At 42.2% G+C, this 23,281-nt stretch overlaps 1 protein-coding gene across 4 annotated transcripts in view; it reads right to left on the bottom strand.

Moving 5' to 3' along the window:
* Positions 1-23,281, bottom strand: part of SERTM1 (serine rich and transmembrane domain containing 1) — a 352,071-nt gene that overhangs the window by 36,662 nt on the left and 292,128 nt on the right. Inside the window, exon 1 of one of the 4 annotated variants that reach the window (XM_085621722.1) lies at positions 19,743-19,940. The exons of the other annotated variants lie outside the window; for them this stretch is intronic. The gene's annotated coding sequence lies outside the window, so the exon portion shown is untranslated. Of the gene's footprint in view, positions 1-19,742; positions 19,941-23,281 lie in introns of those variants that run through there. 4 annotated transcript variants of the gene reach the window in all.

Raw genomic sequence — 23,281 nt, 5'->3', positions numbered from 1 at the left:
CGCAAGTAATGTGAGCATGGTTCAATGCTGGTCTGCAAGAAACAGTGCGCTAATATAGTCATCAAAAATCCTGGCTGCAACTTGGATTCTCCAGTTTATTCACCTGACTCTCCCATCAAGCACAATTGCTAATCATCTGCTGTACAGCTTCAGTGGAAACATTAATACAGAATTTTGAACTGGATCACAATGAACATCATAGTGGAATGTAATTGAATCTGTATATCCTGATTGGTTTCGTTCATTTTCAGTCACAAATAATCTATGACATGCATTTCTGTATCTTTCTTACATTAATTAACTTGTAGAACATTTAAAGTAGTTAAATAATCACAGTGTGTGTTTTTGTGATCGTATACTACAAACCAGTATAGATGGCAGGGTGGGGGCGAGTGGCTGAAGGGAGTACACAGTGGGAGTTTAGGGACATGGCCTGTGCTCAGTCCCTGCTGCACCTGGCCAAAGTCCATGCACAGTGGGGTTTGGCCACCCTGCGGTGGGTTCGGTGCAGGGTCTTTGGTCAAACCCAGCTGGGCATGGCCAAAGGCTATACACAGTAGCGGTTGGCTGCCCCGCAGTGAGTTGGGCGCAGGAAGCGGCTACATACCAGGCTATATGGACAACCTGTACTGCACACAGCTTAATGTTAGGGACAGGCACGACAGAAAACACGATTATTACTTTTTTTTTACCTAGTTAAGAGGTTCTAAAAAGAACCTCCTTTTTTATTTTTGTCATTTAAAATTTTTTTGTAACTCTTCGTTTTTTGGCGACTAGACTAATAATTACTGAAAAAAGGGTATCTGAATTTAGGAAGAAAGGTGAAAAAAAGAAAATAGTGGCCTTGCAAGTTACCACCTGATCCCTACTAGCAGTGGCACTCCGCTTACTGACAGAGATAACTTTTCCGCAGTGCCGCCAAATGATTCGAACCCTGGCAACGCAGGGATCACAGTCCACCAGTAAGGCCACTAGATATCTGGTGGAAGTGTGTTTCCAGGATCCTCCAAGTGCTGGATGGCAGTGCTGCGTGTACTTCTTCCCCATTCCTTGAATGATCTCCTCGTCGCAGATCTTGCATATGACCTGCCTCTGCCTTCCTCCTACTGATCTTCTGGGTATTGAGGTTGTATTGTATTGTATTGTATAAACTCTTGTAACGCGCGAATCTGCCACCCAACGGGTATCCTGGCGCTGTGAGACACAACAGCATGAGACAACACAGAAACGACTGGTCAGTGGTCAGGGTTGATGCCATACTATTCCTGACGGAAAAGCCAGGTCTTTAGATCTTTCCTAAAACCTAGCAACGGTTCAGAGTGGTCTCCTCCTGATGCCATTCTCCAAATTATTTTTTGAATAATCCCCCCAAAAGTGGATGTCCAAATAATAAGGACAGGTTTTACAAGGTGTGACTCGAGTAATATCCAAATACCTAATGCAGGAAATGGGACTGTAACTGCTTCCATCTGGATGATTACAATCACACCAACCAATCAGATGTGGTTTTCCCATGAACCATTGGTACCACAGTGCTATTTTTATGTACCACATCACTGTGACCCTTACAAAGGCAGGTATTTTAATGAAAACTGTAAAATGTATTTGCTGTGTAGGCATTTTAGGAACCCCTAGGCTCAATTTGAAAATGAATACCCATTCATAGTAATCTAAACTTTTTTTTTAAATGTCTGTCATTTGCTGTACAATTGAGTGACCCGGAAAAGGAAGTAAAGGCCTTGTAGTAATCACTCTGCCATTGGCTCTGTGAGCCTCACAGTCGGGCCGTGGTACCAAGTGGACACAAACAAAAAAGGACAAAATTCAAGCAGCTACCTGATTGGTCACTCAGGAAAAACTAACTACTGAACAAATAAGTCCACAGCCTTCAGGTTAAAGCCCAAATCAATGTCCTAAACATCATTAGTACATTGGAGTTTTATAGATAGAGACTATGCCTCAGAGAATCCACTGGCATCGTGGTTTCTGGACAAATTGCAGAGCACCAGCCTCTGAACACTGCACCCACAGGTTCTATCCCTGCAAGAACATTACTTGATGATGACGTCATTGTGTTGCCATCCATGTATGGAGCACCACAACCATGTAAGCCCAACAAGGAATCAGAGGTGACAAAGTTATTTTCTTATCCAGCTGGGCACAACAAATATGTCACAGAAGACGTTACATACACCTTGTGCAAACAGGTGCTCCACAGAGGCAAACCAGGCAAGTACGTCATGGGTACAGGATATGGCAGCACCAGTTTGCATCAGAATGACTGGCGGGAAATAAAAATGGCAGCTTAGATGCTGGCGATCTTGTCAAGACTGATTTATTCAATTGAAATATATGCCGACGACTTACTTTACACCATTGCACCTGGAAAATGGGAGGATTTCCTCCCTGAAATGCCTTAGCTGTGTGCGAGGGGGTGTTCTTTCATATGACATGGACATGTCCAGTAATCCAGAACTATTAGTCTGCCATATCCCTTTCCCTCTTCTTTTGGGCAATCTAAATAGCTATCAATATAGCCCCTAAGCTGCAACTGTTGGGAATAATGGAAGAATCGGTTTCCTGAGAAATGCAAAGACACTCATCATGCTAGGATTTATAGCAGCTAAGTGAGACATAGCGAAGCCCTTGCTCTCACCCACTACACCAGTGTGTGAATGGCTCCAGGGGATGGGCAGAGGTAACATTATGGAATAAAACAATATAGCTCATAAGAGAGTGCCCGCAATAAACATGCGAAAATCTGGGATGTTTCGACTTCCCATTTTACTTTAAATGTATGAACAGGGTGAGCGGCATATGGAAAATGACCAAACTGCATGCTGTAATAAAATGCAGCTTACTTAACTATGATAATGTAAAAGGAATAGTGATGCATATATACGCATGTTATATTCTTATACTGCTACTGTTGAAATGCCATTAAAAAGACAGAAGAAAGAGTTTTGCTATAGTGATCTGGCAAAATAAGCCTTTCAGGACTTACACTGAGTCTAACGGTATCACCTAAATTCTACGAAGAAATTTATTAGGAACTTGCACACTTATATCTTTGCGGAGTAGTATGGACCCAATAGGGAGAGCATTAAGTTGCTTTCTACCACCCAGGGTGTCCACCAGGCTATGTGTTGGCCTCAAACACAATTTAGTCTATTCATTAATAAAGTACTCCAGGAGTTGTGTGGGATACAAGCAGATGTTCCTGGATTGGATGGAACGCCTAAACTATTGTTGATCTTCACTGATGATGCAGTCCTTTTATTTTATTAAGAAAAGGACTACAGAAGCTACTTTACTCCCATGAAGCATTTATTAAAATTAAGATGCTGATGATTAATTTCAATAAAACCAAATGTACAGCGTTAACAATGAAAATAAATCTCCACACTTTAAAATATCAGAATTGTGCCCCAACGGAGTACATATTTTGACTCTCTGGGACTTAGGTGACTAACGCACCTCAAGACATCCACTTTAATCCTGTCACATAAATCATCTGCAATCCTAAAGTTCAGCAAGACCTTTGGAAGGCAGGCTGTCACACTCGCCATTGAACCTTCAGCAAACTGAAACATCAGTCTTGGTATTTGGAGCAGTAACCTGGGGTGATATAAATATCACCAATCTTGCAGTAATAGAAAACAGATCCTGCAAGGACATGGTTACTCTCCTTCTGGATTTTATAACACTCATGAAGCATGATGAATCGAAGGTAATATGGTTGTATAAGCAGTAGCAGCTGCTAGTGAACAGAAGTGGTAAGGCATCGGGGTGGTATGGGGAGAAAAAATAAAAGACCACTTAGCTGCTGTAGCCGCCTCCCCTCCAACCTCTTCTATTCCTAGCTACCGGCAGCACACAGGCTCCCAGACTCCCCTAAACCAATCACGTGATTAGTTTGCTGCTTAGGTAGTGCATGGGACTGTTTTCCACCCAGCTCTGCAACACAGCCGGGTGGGGAAATGCTAAGTGCGCATGTTGTTTTGGCTGGTCGTCATAGGACACTTATGGTGCCCACCACTCCTCCTCCCTGCGTGATGACAGCCCCACCCAGCCCAAACCTGGCTCACTACTGAAAAATAAAATGATAACATTGTGTTATCATTTCATTTTTACTTTTTGCACTGCTCAGAGAGCAGTGGGGCGACGCTCCTCCGCCTCAATGGAGGAATCGCAATGTTTATAAGTATCAGGAATCTTTGAGACAGTGCTTCCTGAGGATCACATCCATTGTTGCAGGGAAATGGTCATGTTTCTCAGACTCCAAGATACAAACTTGCTTTGGGGCAGTCTTGGAGACTATGGAAGATGGCCAGGTGATGGCTAGGGAGGTAAAGGAGAGTGAAGTTACAAGGTAAAACAGATCAGCAGTTTTAAGCCAGCACATTCTGGAAGAAGCTGGAATGCTCTGGACTCTTCTGGGTCAGTAAAAGATGGGAGGATTTAAGTATTAGTCACAGAACTACTCTTTGCCTGGAATAGTTAAGGGGCTCTTTACTCTGGTAGCATAATTTGCATCTTTTTGTTTTAATTCCTTTTGGTTCTCTTAGGTGGCTGGGGTAGCGCGGATTAACCCTTTCATCTCCATATATGGAGCTTTCCTTGCTACCATTCTGGAATTCCTCCTCCATCTTCAAACACTCCAACTCCTCAGGGCTTCTGGCATCTCTACTATTGGGGGAGGACATTTGTATCAGGTTACTGAACTGTATTTGGTTGTCTGCAGGTTAGTCACAGCCTCTCTGCTTCTGTCCACTGGCAAACCATTCTACCGGTACTCACAAGAGATTGTATCCTCTTGTACACCAGAATATTTAGATGAATGATACCTTGTCATATAGGATTACATGGGTTACTAGTCAGTCCATTGCAGATCGAGGGTACTTGCAGTATTCAATTCCAATGTATTTATTAACCGTTCGATTAATTAAAATCATTACAGTAAAATATATACATCTATTCTCCCCCTCCACCCCACCTTCCAACCTCATGGAAAAAAAAGAATTATAATACCCGACCACAAGCGTGCCCATAAGGCAGTACAAATTGTACTTACAGATGTAAAAAGCAACAAATAGGGATGCCAGAACTTTGTTTTTATGGGCGTATACACATATTCATTTAGTTGTATGACCTGGAATGAGGCACATCACAACCTAAAACCAATTAATTAATAAAGACTTAAAAATCATTTTTTTTACACAGGTTATCAAATGTGGCCCTTACTTTGCGCTCCTACTAGACGTAGAATGGAGTGCAAACCTGTTAACTACCTATTGATGTATTTGTCACTTACAGATGCTGGAGTAGACTCCTTCTGGTTTGCCAATAACTTTCGAGTTTAAGAGAGAAAATATTTAAATTGTGATGTGCTAACCAGTCAAAGACTGGTGATGTGGTGATCATCTATGGCAACTTGGTAAGGGCAAATCCTATAGAATTCATGAACTTCCAAATCAGTCAGTTTGGGGCAACAACACAACAGATGCAGCCATGATTAATTCCGATATGAACATAACCTGCATGTGACAGCATCCTCCTTGCGTGCCCACGCTGGATTAAAGTCTGAGATTTTAAAGCGATCAGACTCATATAGACGATTTTCCTGTGGGCCTGGACTGTAAGGGCATCTTGAAATTAGGGTCTTGCTTTCCCCAAGATATAAGATGCATCCAATTGCGCTGTGATGGAGCTGGCACCAAATTTTGCTAAATCCTTTTCAAATGAGATTACCAACAACTGCCTGTTCACTGCTTTTTTCCAAACAGATAAAGGAATGTCGAGGGAGCGCAGGCTTTATGCCTTGATCTTCAAGCTACCAATTGCCTGACCAAGCCCGGTTTGCCAGGAGGAACCCTTCTCCTCAAAAATCTTCCTAAGTTGGTATTTGTGTGAATTTGTTGGGGCTCGCTAGACCCTTATAAAAAAACTTTATTAGGTCCCCCTGGCTCGCCAAGTCTGGCCTCACAAGGCCGAGCTCCAACCTCAACCTCGCTCTTTTGGCAGGCTGAGGGGTTAACAGCATTGCCTTGTATGCCTTAGTCTGTGCGGCATTTAGAAGACTGTCCAGGGCACCTGAAAAGGCCAGATGCCCATACTTGATGGGTGGAATTAATTTCACAGGACTGACAGCATGGGCTCTGCAGTTGGTCCCTACAGGCGGTTGCTTAGTCACTTCAATGTGTGGATAACACGGTCGGACTTTAAACTGAGATGCCTTAAGTGAGCGCTCAGTGTGGCCCTCTCGGAAAGCCAAACCCCAAGGTAGTTGTAAGCTGCCACTGTTCCTATTAGCAGATCTCCGAATTGCCTTTTATGTGGGTATTTTCCAAACACTACTACCTTGGTTTTGCTCTGATTAACCTGTAGATTGTTCTCCTGGTTGTAATGATGGAGTGTGTTGAGAGCTCTCTCTAGGCCCACTCTAGTGTGATCCATGATTACTGTATCATCCACGTATTGCAGGATGGGAAGTCGCACCCTGCCCAGCCTTGGAGTGACTAGACTTGCACCTTACAAGGCAGGCCCCAGGTCCACAGTATAGAGATTAAGGAGAAGGGGGCCAAAACACATCCCTGTTTAGGCCAGTTGTTTGTGGCAACTCTGGAGGATACTGTGGTGGGGCTTGTATTGACCTGGACCCATGCCCCTTGGTATAAAGATATAATTGCCTTGAAGGGCATGGGCGGAATCCCCCAAGCGGACAATTTCCCACATTGTCTTCCATGATCCACCCTGTCAAAAGCGGTGTTGTAGTCTATGAAAAAGCAAAATAAAGTGATGCTTCCTTTTGACAGCTTGTGTAGATAAATATGCCATCGCTGTGATATTGTCCATAGTTGAACAGTCTGGCCTAGATCATCACTAATAAAACAGGAGGATTCCTTTTTCCTTTACTCATAACTCTAACTCCTTCAAGAGAACTCAGGCTTAAACCTTGGCTTCCAGGTCAAGCAGGGCAACCAGCCTATTGTTTGTTGGATTTGAGCGATCACCTTTTTTGTGGATGAGAAAGAGTATTAAACCTCTCCAGGAACACAGTGTTGTTGTGGTGAAGGCATGATTAAAAGGAGGGGTTAAAATTGACACTCAAAAATCTTGGGCATAATTTAAATACAGGCGCAGGAATCCCATTTGGCCCTTGGGCCCTGTCAGTCCTCATTTTGTTAATGGTCGCTGTTACTGCATCTTCAGAGATAAAAAATACTTTGAGTGGTGCCAGAGGCTAGTTCGAAATAGCTTGTTGGGGTGGCTACCTCGGCCAGTGAATGGGTTGAGTATAGTTGTTCGACATACCGCTTCCCGACGTGTTTGGCAACCCCGTTCTCCTTTGTCATTCCTGGGTTGTCAAGCCAATTTATTTGCCTCCACAGACAGGAGTGGTTATTTTCCTTCAGTAGAGAAGAGATTATCAGCCACTCCGTTTTGATGTACACCCTTTTAAGCTCCCCTACATTCTTTTTGTAGGCTGACCTAAGAGCGGTAATGGAGCGCCCATCATTTGATTTGCCGCCTCTTTTCTTGGTATCCATGGCCCTGCGGAGAGCGTGTTTCTCTTCACCACCAGGGCTAACAGTTTATCTCCTAGGTTAGAGGACCATTTGATTCTTTGGGGAACCGTGTGCCTCTCTTCCCCTGTTGTTTCCCTGATCGCTGGGAATGTGATTGCTGTGAAGGCAGCTAGTTGCAAGATGGCGCGCAGGAGCCTGTGATCGCTTTCACCCCTGTTGCTAATTTCAAAATCTTCAAGCCTGACTGCGATCATGTCACTTACTAAGATGTAGTCAATTGTAGAAGCATTCCTGAAGGTATGATTCAGACGCCAGTAAGGTGAGCGGCCTCCCTTTAATAAATGGGTCGAGCATAGCTTGTAATTGTGAAGAAAAGAATGAAGAGGAGCAGCCCCACCCACACACCTTGGAGATCAGATATCTTGTCCAGGTCCCTTTTGTTGAAGCCCCCAACTATGATTGCCTGGTGAGAGTTGTATTTAATCAGTAAGTCATTAAGCGTTCTTGTTAGGGAATCCAAGGGTTTTTTCTTATGAGACTGTGCAGGATTGAAGTAACAGTCAATTAACTGCAGATGAAAGGTTTGGGAATTGAGTTGCAGGAATTTTATAAGTAGAGCTTGGTTCGCAGGTGATTTGGTGGATATTTTACTGGCAGCAATTTTTCGGGTGTATTTAAAAAAATCACACAAAAAAAATGGGAGACCTCAAGGTGGTTGTTCGAAAATATTCGATTTGGAGGCTGTAACATGAAACTCATAATAGCCTGCAAGTGGTGTGGTATTCATTACCCAGGTCTTCTGGAGGCACACAATTTTGCTGTCAGATAGATAGTCCTGAACAGACTTGTCCTTGGTGATTTTCATAATTCCTGCTACAGTCCAGGAGATAATTGACAGTTGTTGTTGGCTGGGGGCTTCCCTCCTTTCCCCGTCCCTAAATGTCTGACAGTGCCTGTTGTTAGAATACTGCCTCTGTGCTCTTTGAACCTCTGTGTGGGCAGCCGAAGGTAGACATGGGTGCGCTGCTCATTGATTATTGTGATAGGTAATCAATCCTGATGTGATTGGAGCGCTAAAACAAGTTTGATGGATGATGTGATTAGGAGCGCTAATGCAAGTTTGACGGATGCTGCCAAATTTGATGTTACTGTTAGTGCCCTTCAGAATTGAGGAGACCCCCTTTGCCCCATTGATGGGTTGAGAACATACGGATATTTCTCCAGCCGAGGGGATTGGACATCTATACCCCAATCAGCTAGCTGGTGCATTTCCCCAAGTACTACGAATTGAAGTCACTGTTGACAATATCACCAGAGTAGAGTCACTATGAGTATCCCGAGGGAGGTTCAGGACTTTTACCTGCTCCAGGTCATCTGAGTGGATTTGTGCCAGAGAGGTTACATGTTTGAATAAGCGAAGGATTTTTCTACTGTTCAGGATATCATGGGGGCCCTTGATATGATATCTGGGAGTAAATAAGACCTCCTAAATGCAGGAGTTTTAGTTGAAGGCTGATGGTTCTACTAGTCCTGGGTCGCATCCTTGATGGATGATTGGGGAGCCAGCAAGAGATGGGTCCCTTAGGGCATTTCCTGTTTGGCAGCTGGTTACCCTTCCTGAAGTAGGAGCCTGTCTCTTTATCCTTATCGTTCTCTGCTGTAAAAGTGTGGTAGACCTAGCCGGGCACCTCGACACTTCATGTGTTATCTGAAAAGACCTTGGTGCTGGTGTACGTCTTCGTAAGGTTTGGCACCAGTACTTCTTTAAGCTCAGAGTCTGATTTTGCCATGTCAAGCGCCTGAGGATCCTAGGAGTTACTGGGATGAAGTGATGCCTTCTGTCCTGGAATCACTCCATCTTTTGTTGTCCCTAATTTGACCCCCAATTTAACAGTGAAAATTGGATAAAGCGACTTTTCTTTGATGTTGTTTCCTTGGGTGCATCTGTTCAGGATAGGTGGTAAAATCGACCTTCTTTTAACTTTGGATGTTTTTGGCTGCTTCTTCAGGTTTTTCTTAGCTCTCCTAGACAGAGGGTTGTCTGACAGCGGAGGGCTGACTGGTGCAACTGTGTCATGGCTGATCCTTCTGAGGTCAACCACTTCACTGACACTGGCCCCCAGTTGGGCGTTTGGCACTTCGAGCCATGAAGCTGGGTTCAAAGGACGCTTAGTAGACTTCCTACTGGTTTCGGGAGGGACTTTCTTCACTTGTTGGAACCTGCATGATGTTGTCTAGAGATTTTCATCTGGTAGTTGCTGGAGTGCCCTCCAGCCCCCTGGGAGAGTGGCCCACCTATTAATAATTGCTGCACATGAACAGTGCAGTACACCTTTCACCAGCCATGTTCTTGAGCCCAGTAGATCAAGATGCTTACAGAGTGCTAATTTTCTCTCTACCTCACTCTCCCCCATACAGTCACTTCAAATACTAGAATTTATTTCAGATCTTATTTGACTGAAAGGGGAAGCAATCGACACCATGAGATTCAGCTTCAATTTCTCCAGTTTGGGATTCATCTCTGGTTACAAGATGAGTTTGAACTTTACCCCTTTAGAGGGATCATTAAGGATTTGCTAGCTCTATCAGGAATGGATAAACTGCCATTGCTTCATAATGTTGCACAAATGCTAAAGGTTTTTCACTTGCACATTGTTGCAAAGTCATCCTTGTGATCTGGGCACCCCCCATATTTTGCTGACAGGTACTGGTGGTAACTGACTCTGACTGTCCCTGGGCTCTCTCTAACCAGGCCCAGGTCCAGTGCTAGGCAAAAAAGACACTTAGAATACAGTGAAAACACATACATATACTATGGTACACTATGGGTTAGGGTACCCCTATGATTAACATGTCCTCCCCATAAGGCCCTGGTACATAATAGGGCAAGGGGATTGAAACTGCCTTTAAGACTCTAGCGTATAATAGGGCATGGCAGTATAAAGGCCAAACGCTTTTCTGCACTTGCATGTGTGCACTGCTGATGCCTGAGGTAAGTTTAAAAGCAGCCCTGGGTTGCAGGACTGCTTTTAAAATGCAAATTCTGCCAAAACTCGACTTTGGTGTTTGCGGCACTTAAGAATTAATGAACTACAATGTTTGGCCATATTAGGTACCCCCAGAGTCTCCCCTAGATGTCCCAGGGGTGGAGAGTCAGGTATTTATAAGGAGAAACCCTATTAAATGAGTTGTATATGCCCTGGGTTTAGCAGAATTGCACATTTCACTCCCCACAATTTGGTAAAGTGATTCCCAAAATCGACTTTTGTGCTAGGAGCACTGTGTATATTTGTACATATTCAGAACCCATAAAGACTCCCCGAGGTGTTCCAGGGGTGGGGGGCTCTCTAGATGTAGGCAGGGTCCTTATACAGGATGTTTTATAAGCCCTGGTGGTGGAGAAATTGCCCAGTTCAATACCCCCTTTGCAGATACCCCACCACATAGGTTGACATGGCTAGAAGTTATTGATTAAGAACTAAAGCAAGGGTGTCATAAAAGTATCATTCAAGAACTCAGTAGAATGGCATTGATAAATCCAACAATATGCTTTTGTTGAATTTATCCTAAAATGTATAGAAAGGAAGTTATAAGGCTTTCTTGTCTGTAAGCCACAATTCAGCCTTCTAGTGCTCTGATCTGATTGGCCAGAGTTAAGTGGATTAGCCAGGCTGCTTTGAAGAGGTGATAAATGACCCCTGGGATTAGGGAGCCCTTCTGTTAGGAGAAGGTGCTGAAAATAGGAATGCCAGACCCAGGGGGGAAATAGTCAATAATGCTCTTCAAAGGAACAGGCAGGATAAACCAGTTTCATTCACACCTCTTCCCTCTGCCCTCAGCCAGATGGCAGGCTGAGAGATGGAATTGGCAGATGTACAAAGGAGGAAAATTATGTAGGTGAGACATCATGTAGGCTTGTTTAGTTGTCTCTTCTCTCTCTGCTAGAAAATCAGCCATATTGAATTTTGCAGAAGTGGTGCTCTCTGGGAGACTATAGTGCCACACTTTCGAGGATGTGGTCATACCCTGGGGAGATGCCATGCACCTCATTGCCCTCCTGCTTGACCCAGAGAACCTGGAATAAGTATGTGTAAGGGACAGAGCCTGTCAGATCTGCTGCTTGAAACTTAAGGAAGAAGGGTCAATGCTGGAAGTTTGATTTGCACTAAACCGGCCCTGCACTCTGACTGCCTGTGCCTACTGCATAATCTGGAACTACAACCCTGTGGATCAAACCTGCTTCAAAAGGACTAAAAAGTGGATTCCCTGCAAGCTAGAGGTAAACCGAGCTCATCAGGACCATCACCACCAAGAATCCCCAGCCTGGAGTACTACCAGTGGATTTGTCCCAAACTTTCAAGAACCATCTTGGAGCTTCCAGAGCCTTGGGGTACGTTCTGAACACTTTGGGTCCCTCAAAGGAACTTCAGGAAGAGGTTTCAGAAGTTTGGAACAACTTTGGAAAAAAGCTCCATAAGTGGACCAACTCTACCTGGCCAGAGATCCTCAACCATGAGCCGGCCTGCCGTCCAGGTTCATCCCACTGAAAAGCTCCCAAGGTCCGACTTCCAGAGTTTGACTGGGAGTTGGCTGAAACACAAGCCAGAGAACCCTCACCGAATCCGAACTGGTGAAGTGCATTGAGGGACCCCGCAAGAAAAAGCTCTGTAAAAGGTTTCTAAGTCTGAGTGTAGGAAATGTGACTGGGACCAACCGCGATAGTCAAGCTGCCCACCTTCAACCGCGAACCGGCCTGGATCTCTGGTTCATCACGCTGGAAAGCTCACAAGTTTGACCGGGAGCTCGTCTCAAGGCAAGCCGGTGAACCCTCACCGAATCCAGATTGGCCGAGAGCTTTGAGGGACCACGGAAAGAAAAGCTCCAGAAAAGTTTCTAAGTCAGAAGGTAAAAACTTTAGCCGAGACCTCTACGAGGGGTAGCCACACAGGGCTCTATCATGGTGGGCCTGAAACTTTGACTTTGTCCTGCTTTAGCGCGATCAGATGTTCCAATGGGCGCCTTAGGTTACTATGTGCTATATGGTGCTAAGTCTTTAAAAATTCATATCTCCAATTCCCTACATTGGGTTTTTTCTTTCATTTTGGTGTCATTTTAAAGATAAAAATATTCCTGTTCCCATAAATTGGTGTTCGATTTTTATTGTGTGCTGTGTCTTAATTATTTACTGAGTTGGTATTTTTTTTTTTTTTTAAAGTTTGAGTTTATTGAAGAAAAGGAAGGAAAGGAAAAGGGGGAAGGAAAGGGACAAAGACATCTTGATAAGCATGTACAAAAAATAAGCAATTCAATAAAATTTCTCATCAAAGGCAAAGATAACAAGCATGAAGTCTACAAAAACCAAAACATCATAGAAAACAAAAAATATCCTATAACATATTAGAGCGTAGTGTCATATCAAAAAGGGGCAGTAAAGAAACAATAAAATCATGGTGGTTTATGCACCTCAACCGAGTCAGGATCTGGAGAGATGTGTGCCGGGGCAGAGGAGGAAAGGTACGATACCAAAGGAAGCCAAATCAAGTCGCGCTTGATTGCTAGGGAGATGGGGGATACGTAATTAGTATCTAGGCGATGATGAAAGCAAACTGCATTCCACCAAGATTGATAGGAGACATTTGTAGCTTGCTTCCAATTAGAAGTAATGATATGGAAGGCCACAGCAAGTAGAAGATCAAGTAACAGATAATGGGAAGGAGATTGTGGAAGGGAAGGTGACAGAGAACCTAAAAAAACTTGCGGAAGGGAAAAGGGGACTTGAAATTGGAATATCCTTTGTATTTGCGTCCATATTAGGTGCCAAAACTTGGAAATAGGAGGGCATTCGAATAGCATGTGTTTGAGATCTGCAATAGGGCAAGGACGGGACCAGCAAATAGGAGGTGTGTTTGAAGAGAAACGTGATAAAGCAAGAGGAGTACATAAAATTCTATGATAAATAAAAAATAAGGTTTGGGTAGTATTAGCAGCTCTAGAGGTTCTATGAAGTTTAACCCATAATTTGTCCCAAAGGGATGTTGGCCAGTCTTGAGAAAGATCCGATTCCCATGTGGTTTCAAGTTTGGATTTTAGTCTGCCAGCGGAATAACGGAAAGAGTTATAAATGGCAGCAGCTGAGGGAGACGTCTCCAATAATAAAGAGGTAACTTTGCGATTCGGAGGAATATCAGTAGCAGGCGTTAAGGAGCAGAGGTATGAGATCAGAATTGGAAGGAGAGAAAGATATTGCGGTCGAGCAGAAGAAGGCAGCGAGAAGGCGGATTGAAGTTCCTGGAAGGAGAGAGGGGTTCCCTGAGAAACTAATTGAGAAATTCAACATAATCCACGAGAGTGCCATGTCTTCCAAAATATTGTGCGATTACTGATTTTGAGAAGAGAATTATGCCATATTGGTTGGTCGTGAATAGAAAGAAGGGAGGGATAAGATGATGTTATGTAAGGGAGAAGAAGAGTACGGGAATGAGATATAACAGGTGTACGAAGACGGGCTAAAGAAGACGAGAAGGACAGGAACTCGCGAAATGTAAAAGGGGATAGAAAGAAAGATTCCATGTTTAACCAGATAGGTGAATAGTGCGGGAAGTCAAGAGAAAGCCAGCGGGCTGATTGCTTCATAGAGAAAGCTCGATGATAAGCTCTGAAGTCCGGAAAGCGCACACCAGAATGGGCCTTATCTTTGCGTAATGATGCCAAAGCTATCCGAGGTCGCTTGCTATTCCATAGGAATTTCAGCAGCAAAGAATCGATCCGTTTAAAGAAAGAAATTGGGATGTGTACTGGAAGCATGGAAATGGTATAAAGCAAAAGAGGGGATAACATCATTTTTATAGAATTGAGCCGACCCCACCAGGACAGAAAGAGCGGGTTCCAGCGTTGAAACGACGTGTCCATTTTCTTGTAGACGTAATCAAAATTATATTTGAGCGTATCGGACAAGCGGGGAGCGAACCAAACACCCAGATATTTGATCTTTGATGGTTGCCATGAGAAACCTGTTTGGGAGAAAAGGTGTTTTTGACAAATAGGGTTTAGTGGTAAAATCTCACACTTATCAGCATTTAGGCGATAACCAGAAACCGCGGAGAAGGAGAACACCTGTTGAAGAAAAGAAGGAATAGAGGAAGCAGGATCGGAGCAGTAGAAAAGAATATCATCAGCATAAACCGAGAGCTTAACCTGACGCGAACCAAATTTGAAACCTGAAATACTGTTATCCAGACGAATTTTGGTAAGGAAGGGTTCTAATGCTAAAACGAAAAGTAATGGAGATAGAGGACACCCCTGTCTGACTCCTCTATGTAATGAGAAATAATCTGAATGTAATGAGAAATAATCTGAAATGAGTTGGTATTTTTAAGTGCTTTACATACCTGTCTTTGAAGTTAAGCCTGTTTGCTCTCAGCCAAGCTACCAAGGGTTGAGCACGGGAATAATTTTCTCAGACCTATACTGAGCCTTATATTGTGTTAGTGGTGTTATTGCCAGTGGTAGATACATACTTACCACTACTAATAACCCACTTTACTACAGACATTTTTTGGAAATGTCCTTCGAATTCAATGAAAGTTTTCCTGATAGGTTTGAAATTGAAGTATGAGGAGTAGGTTACATATACACGCTAGATTGCAAGTGCAAGTAGTATTCGGATGAAAAACTATATCAATATAACATTTTCGATAGGCAGACATGAATACCTTAAAATAAGGATGCCGTTTACCAAGCAAACTCGATTACAAATGTCTGAGTTTTACATTGCCACCAACACTGTGAATTGCCATCCATGAAAATGAATATAAATTGAACACATTTTTGTTATTAAGTCCTCTGTATTAGAGACCTAGAAATGAGCATTGCCATGGTTATTTATTTGTAATGTTTGCAGACTTAATAAAGCATTTGTTTTCCTCAGAACTACCCGTGCTCACAGTTCTACATTTGTTGGTGCAACCCGAGTAATATGTACTACTTTCCTAAATTTGACAAATTGAAAAAAGTGTTTCTTGTTATCCTTTGGAAGTTATCTTTGCACATTGTCTTATGCTTTAAATTATTGTTACAGTTGTTTTTAAAACTATAATTCTTCTCATTTATATGGATGGAATAGTATAAAGCCTAATTATTACAATATTCACATGATGATTATGTGATGTGAAAAAACGCCATTAATATATGAATGCATGCGTTTACTTACTGTTCTTTGGAAGATTGATGTCCAAAACAAACAGCCTTGATGTGCATTGATTATACAAAAAAATTTAAAGCTGGGACCGATACTTCAGATAAACTGATTGGTGCTGTTTTATTGGACGTACAAATTAGTAACAATAAGGGTCATTCAATACTTTTTCTCTCAGAAAGGCTTTCTGATTTCAAAATTATTTTGATAGTTATTGAGAGTGCGCTTCTTGGCATCAAAGCTGCTTATAAGCCGATCAGTTATTAAGCGCATTTTGAGTTTTAGCATTACAGAAAATGGAAAATTGAAAGTGTTATGTCAGTGTCAATGTCATAGGTGCCAAGAATGAATAGCAGAATATGATTGTTGTATTACCTATATACCTCAATTGCAACAAAAATGTTTGACGCCTTATTTCAAAGTAATGCAGCGGTATCACATTCCTCGGGTGAATAACCACTGCAATGTTCAATTTAGACAGAGCCACTGCTGGGATTGTTTACATGGGGACATCAGGCATGCAAATGAAATTGCAAGGCAATCTACATGCTGCTTCATGTGGCTGACGTTATAATTGTCGACAAAATAAGTCAAGAGGGCTTAGAGGGGGTTATATTTCTCCACTTCACTCCTCGCTGGACCCATGCCTTTTGTTACCAGAACTGGCACATTCATTTAAGAGAGAAATATGGATATTATGTCTCTTTTTTAAAGAAGTTCTTAACTTGGGGATAGAGCATATAATAAATAGCAGTAATAAAGTACAACTTGGGAAAAGGGATAGGAACAATCTGATAGAGACGGTGAAGTAACTACTTATTAGCAAATAATTCAGTTCTTTTAGAAGATAGTGAGCACACAGCCAAACAGTATTGAGACAGAGAGATCTTTGATTCCTAAACATTGATGTTTTAAGGAGGAGTGCTTTTCTGCCCAATGCACTTTAACTCTTATAACAGTATTATATTTTTATATGAGCCTGTCATTGGTATTACATTTTCAGCAGAATGCACAAAGAAATACACTTTCTTTCTAGAATAATTTGTACATAGATTATTTATCATACTTTTCAAGATGGCACAATAACAACTTAATGTAATTCTAATTTGAACTTCCTGAATTACAGGATGGCAGTTTTGAGAGGGTACTTAAGCATTCATTAGGTGGGCTTACTAATCTATCCGCCAATGTGCTGATTCTTGTGTCAAATAACATAGTACTTACAGTGTTGGGAATTGCAGCTGGGGAACATTTATCATATATACACAGTTATGATTTATTTACAGTTTCAATGTTGACTTCAAATTTATTCCTCAAATTACTGCTGTCACCAGGGCCGGTCTGGGAACCCAAAGCAGCCTTGGCAAATTTTGTCAGACCAGTCCCCATATGGTGCATAGTGAGCAAGAGAGTGAGTCTGATGACTACAAGGAAGTTTGGGGGGGTGTTCTCCCCCAAGGATATTTGGGAGAAAATGGCAAAACTGGTGCATTCTAAAACACATTGTTCATTATATATTCAATTGTATTAGCTTTTAAAGCATAGTAAACAACGAACTTACAGTGCACCAGGATACAACAATCTCTGTTGAGGCTCTTCAACTATTCCCTCACTGCCACCCTCTAACAGTGCCCCCCCACCTCTCCATAGTCCCTATCGCACATGTATTTCATTTGTTTTATAGCGCCTCTCATGCCAGTGTAGGGTTTTGGAGCATTTTACATCACCACACATACAGACACAATGAATCATACGTGTGTAAATCAGTGTATAGAAAATGTTACATAAGACAAAGGGGACTACACGTCATCCTTACTGGTAGGCATTTTTTTTAAGAGTGCTTGGTCTGGGAAAGCACAAACTCAGGATTCAGAACGTAACACAGTGGTCTTGTTTGACTTTACTAAAAATAATTAATTTCTACCCAAACAAATCTTTTTTAGCAAAATTAGGATAATGAAAGACTGGGGAAAAAACATAACTTTCTAACCTAGATTACAATTGTAACTTATGAACTGCACAGTAACAAAAGGATTTCTGTGACAAAAGTGGTAAACCACTGAGCTATGCACATACAATACAGTTCAGTGATCTGCATAGTACATACTCTTTGCAGCAGGCATATTAACCCTCTACGCTACCTTAGATGAGTCAAAACTGCCGCTAGAAAAAACTCCTATCTCTCTCCAGCAGAGTTATCTTGGCACTTTTATTGTTGCCTGAAAACTGTTGGATTTACAAGAACACAGCAGTGCTTTTAAAACTGCTGCACTGCTACAAAACCGGAACCCAGTAACACCAGCCTTCCGGGGACATGCCTGATGCCCGGTCCGGACAGTCCAGCCTTGGCTGTTACAGTGGAAAAAAATAACAACATTCTAGAACAATACATGTGGAAACATTTCCGAGTTTAAAGTCTGAGTTTAGAACAAGAACAAAGTTGGAACTGAGAGGAAATATTGAACCTTTACCTTAACCTTTCTCTTCAGGTCATTTGTTTCCAAGTTTATAGTATTTGATATTACATGTTTACTCTTAATGAATTGGTGAACCATCACTGATCTACCATCCATCTAATTCCAGGTCTTCTTCACTGCAGTACTCACCCAAAATCCCTTCCCCTCATCTAGCTACTCCGAACATCTGTTTACTATATAATTAGAATTGGTGCTGCTAGTAGGTCGCCTTTGGAGGACACTGCTTCTGAGGTAATAGCAACCAGACTTTCCTCTCGTCCAATTATCCATCATAGTTAAGGACAAATATGCACTCATTAATATCAAAGATATACACTTAGCACATAGACAAATTTTGAGTTAATGTTCATTGGAGACATTGATTTTTGAAGTAACATAGTTTAAAGGAATAGTCACAAAACTTCCAGAGCACACTTTAAGGTGTCCGTCTCCTTAAACCATAACTTCATTTAAGCCATTATGATTGTCTAACACAACATACTTGAACTACTAGTTCCTTTAAATGTACCTAAAGTTTGGTGGATGACCACCATCAGTTTTGGCAGCCATTCACCAAACTTTTAACTTTCTTTTTCATTTTTTTTTTTAAATCAATCTCTCAAAATGAGATTTTGTTTAAAAAAAACAACATAACTAATGACCCTGGGTGTAGGGATCAATATAATCATGTTCCTCATGGACAGGAAAAATGACAGTACAATGTCCAGTCTAAATAAGGTAGGTGGTTTATAATGTCCTTCCCTGATGGCCTCTAATTTTTTGGGCTATCAGAGGAAGTAATCCATTGACCTTCAGTCGATGACATGTGTGTCTCTGCAGGAATACTAGTTGTGTACCCTTTTGTATCTGAGGAATGAGCAAACCTTATAGCATCTACTGGCTGTGTGCATCCCCTAAAATTCCAAAATATTAAGTTCTGGGGTGTGAAGTCAGTAGTTTATTTGGGAAATTGTACTGAAACTGCATAAGGCTTATAAGGTAGAACCCCTTACCTGTGATCACTGTTCCCAATAACCTGCGCGCGTGAGCGCGCGCGCACAGAAGCCACCCTAAGCGCGCAGTGTGCTGTATTTAGCGCGCACTCCCGCAACATCGTTCGCACCGCCGCTTTTAAAAGGCGAGCGGCACGAAAAACTGCCATTTCCTCATTGCGGGAGAAGACGATTCTTACAGTGCACAGCTGGGGGGCTGATTGTGGTCCTTTGAATTAGTATTCGTGTTAATTGCAGCACACACGGGCGCTGCGATTAACATGAATACTAACTCAAAGGGTCACAATCAGCCCCGCAGCTGTGCACTGTAAGAAAAGGAATGCAGAGTGTCAAACACTGCGTGTGCTTAAGCACACGTCGTGTTTGAGACTTTGCTTTTCTGTTTTTTAATTGTGCACAACTGCGGAGCTGCTTGAGACCCTTTGTGTTGCCTTTCCCCAGCTCTCCTGTAAGGGAGAGACGAACGGCCATCAATAGCAAACAGCGCAACACTATCCGTGTAGTCTTGTTACAGACGACTGCAGCTCACACGGACAGAAAAAGTACAAACCTCAACAGCAGGCGAGTTTTCGAACGTGCCTCCTCGATTCTGACTGGTTGCTCTGAACAGACTCCTGAGCAGCCTTTCAAAATGTTTTCCCCAAATTACAAAGCAGTTCACCAAACAGCGCCAGGTGTGAGGCAGAGAAGCTTTTCCTATTGGGGTGTTCACGAGACTCGTGCAGCTGCACATTAACACCTGTAGGCCTCGCAGTCATCTCTCAGAACCCTTTGCTGCCCTCTGGTCTAGACTCTGCCTCCATTTGTCCACTGACGTGTTAGTGACCATGTGACCTCATCACCCAAGTCTGAAAGGGATACTTTCTCTCGTCGCCATTTTACATTTTATCGAACTTTAGCTATTTATACAAGAGTCTCTGCCTCCATTACTCTTTCCCTTTATCTGCCTCACCCACTGACTATTTCAAGAACTATTGTAATTCTTAATCCGGATCAAAGGTAACCTAGAGGGTCTCCATTAAAATCTCTAACAATGGTTTTTGTAATTTATGATCTTTGTTTTGTATTCCATAGGAGTCGCCTATCCATGTTCAGTGCTCTGATAAAAATTAAATAAAGGCAAAAATAAAGAAACAAAACCCTACTAACACAAAGGCTCTTTCTTCCGCAAGAATGTGCTCAGGCTCATTGACCAACTTCAAACTAAAACTCTTTGACACTGCTTTTGCGCTAACCTGGGCTTTAAAACTGTGCAGCATTCTTTGTCCAATTAATTCCTAAGTAGACCAAGTTATTGTTCCCCGTTGAGTCTTAACAAATTATGGGGCATATTATCAAGCCAGGTGATAAAATTATCGCCGCTTTAGCGGCAGAAAACTGCCGCTAAAACGGCGATAACGGGCTTGATAATATGCTCTATGGAATTCCAATTGAGGCCCATGTTAGATGTGAAGGACGTCTAACATGGGCTTCAACTAAAATTCCATAGAGCATATTATCAAGCCCATTATCGCCGTTTTAGCGGCACTTTTCTGCCGCTAAAGCGGCGATAATTTTATCGCCTGGCTTGATAATATGCCCCTTATTTTTTCTTGTCCAGCGCAAAAATATTGCCTCCTTATCAGTTCATAGCACTGGAGATGCATCAGGCTTTTGTCCAGTGTCTGGAATGTTAGAAATAACTGCGAGAGGGTGAATTCCTTATCGCCCAGTGCACACTAGCAGCTGAATCAAGAATGTGTGGATCTGTGAATTTTTTAAGATGTAGACTGAAATCAATTCTACACCTTAAACAAGGTACATAGATCTCAAGGTATCGCGTGGCAGGTCAAGTACCTCATCCAGTCAGTTTTTTTTCGTTTTTTTTTTTTTTTACATATTTACATATAGGCTTTTACATTGGGAGTAGTGAAATGGCAGGTTTCAGAATACAGAGACAAATTTAGGATAAAAAGTTCTTCTCGGACTGGAATCAACATTACTTAATAATTCTGAGGTTCTAAAGCTGCTGACAGGCAACACCAGAAACCCCTTAAATTGACATTCATCACAGATGCTCTCAATCCACCATCCATTAGGTCCTCAAAGACATCCAAACAGCACTTAGGTGCCTTAAGATTACCAATCCTCCGTTCCACACTATCCAATGTGAATATCCAAGAAGAACATCAGTGGACATTATCTAAGCATTCCGGAAAGAAGTCTTACTGGAAACGCCAATTTTGTTTACGAAGGCTCAGGCTGTAGTTTGTCACAGCCCTTTGATCTCATTGTGGTCTCTGCTTATTTATGTAGATTCTGTAGAGAACTACTAAATACGATCTCAGAGAAGTGCATAAGAACGAATATTAAACACAATTCAAACAAATATTGAAGAAAAATAAGACCTCATAGGTCTTTTCGTTTTTAAGACAGGCGCTGCCCGTCCTAATTTAGAGCAATTGTATTAAGTGGACATCTGCCTTTGCGTGGCTCCAGACAACTGTGCTTATATCTTAAATATGTCCTATTCACTCAAAATATCTGAAGGGCTGGAGTTCTAAAGATTGCTGTTTGGCCAGAATCCCCTCATCATCTCAAACATAGAGGTTTATTTCTTCTATTGGAATACACTGTGGTGTCCCTGAGGCTTTCCAAACTTGTAAACCTTGGCTTTCACTCTGAAAACTGGAAAAATGACACACGTGGAATGGTCTCCCCAAAACAGCTGGTCATCTGAAAAAGTAAAAACACTTACTGCTTTGCTTGTGTTTTTCCTGAAACTGGCCACTCTGGCAAAGAAGGAGTTGAACGGCACTTGGGAGTGAGTTACTCTGTTTAAGTGGCTAGCCCATGGAATCAAGTCATAAAAAGGAAAAAATTATTCATCTCACTCAAAAATAGTATATTCTGTGGCTTTAATATTTATGAACGTTTCGTGCCTGTGTGCAAACAGCAAACAGCGCCAGACCACACTGCTCAGCACAAAGAGGCATTCATTTCCGAAAAATCATGTCACTTAGTTGGAGAGGAAGAAGAGGTGCTGTTTGCTATGAGGACCGAGAGCCTTGGTGAGCTAAGGGGCTTATTTGTATGCAAGACGGCTTCCCTCTGGGCCACCACTAAGTTTGTGCTTCAGACCAGCAACAGAAAAACAACAAACCCAAACCATTTAATCAGGGCTTTAAGTGGGATGAAAAAACTGAGGGGTCTCTCAAAGGGGCGTGGCCAATGTAATTAAAGGTGTGGCTTAAAAACACCTGAGCTAAAAATCTGTGCTTAGCATAGGGTGCCGTCCGACTTGTAATTTGCTGTTTCTGTCATTGTATCCAGATATATAATACAGCAAGTAACATCATACCTACAGCAAGTCTGGACTATTGGCTTTGACAAGGGTTGTTAGTTGCATAAGATAAATAAGCAGCAACAGTTTACCACTAGCTGACATTCCCATTTTCTCCATAAAGCTCTCAAGTTCCCAGTGTTCTAATATTGCATATGACAACACTATAGGAGGCTACAATTATCATTAAATGATCTCTAGTCGAGTTATAGAAAGACGCTAGGGGACAGAGAATGTAACATATGTGACAGACGAGTCAGAACGGCTATAATGATATCTCAACGTTCTGGTCAATGATGTAGCAATGCTCTAAATTAAACAGGGGAACGCCACAATAATGACATTCGCTAGATAGTTGGAGCAGGTGGCTTATTCCAACCATTATTTGATCGTTGCAACTTCACTCTTCCAAATAAATCTTGCAAAATTCTAATAGTCTAAGACATCAAGCCCTTGATACACTAACGGGTGTGCTGGCGCTCGTGGGGAGCCGGACGGTTTTGCGATGCAATGAAGGGCTTTTGTGATGAAAAGTAAACAGACGCAATCCTTTGCGCTTACGCAAATTTGTGCCACGGGAGTGCCTGCGCAAAAACTTAGCAAATGCCCAAGAAGGCGTCCTTCATCCGCACCAGTCTAAGATCCGCTGGCGCTGTATACGTTTTTGGACCCGCAACTTATAATACAAATATATATATATACACATGGGAAAAGATAAATGCGAAAAAGGTTTTGTGCTGCATGTTTCTTAATATGTAAAGAGTATA

This window comes from Triturus cristatus, chromosome 8, assembly GCF_964204655.1.
Source record: "Triturus cristatus chromosome 8, aTriCri1.1, whole genome shotgun sequence".
Taxonomy (NCBI): Eukaryota; Metazoa; Chordata; class Amphibia; order Caudata; family Salamandridae; genus Triturus; species Triturus cristatus.
The sequence above is the reverse complement of the archived record's forward strand: the minus strand, read 5'-3'. Positions and strand labels throughout refer to the sequence as shown.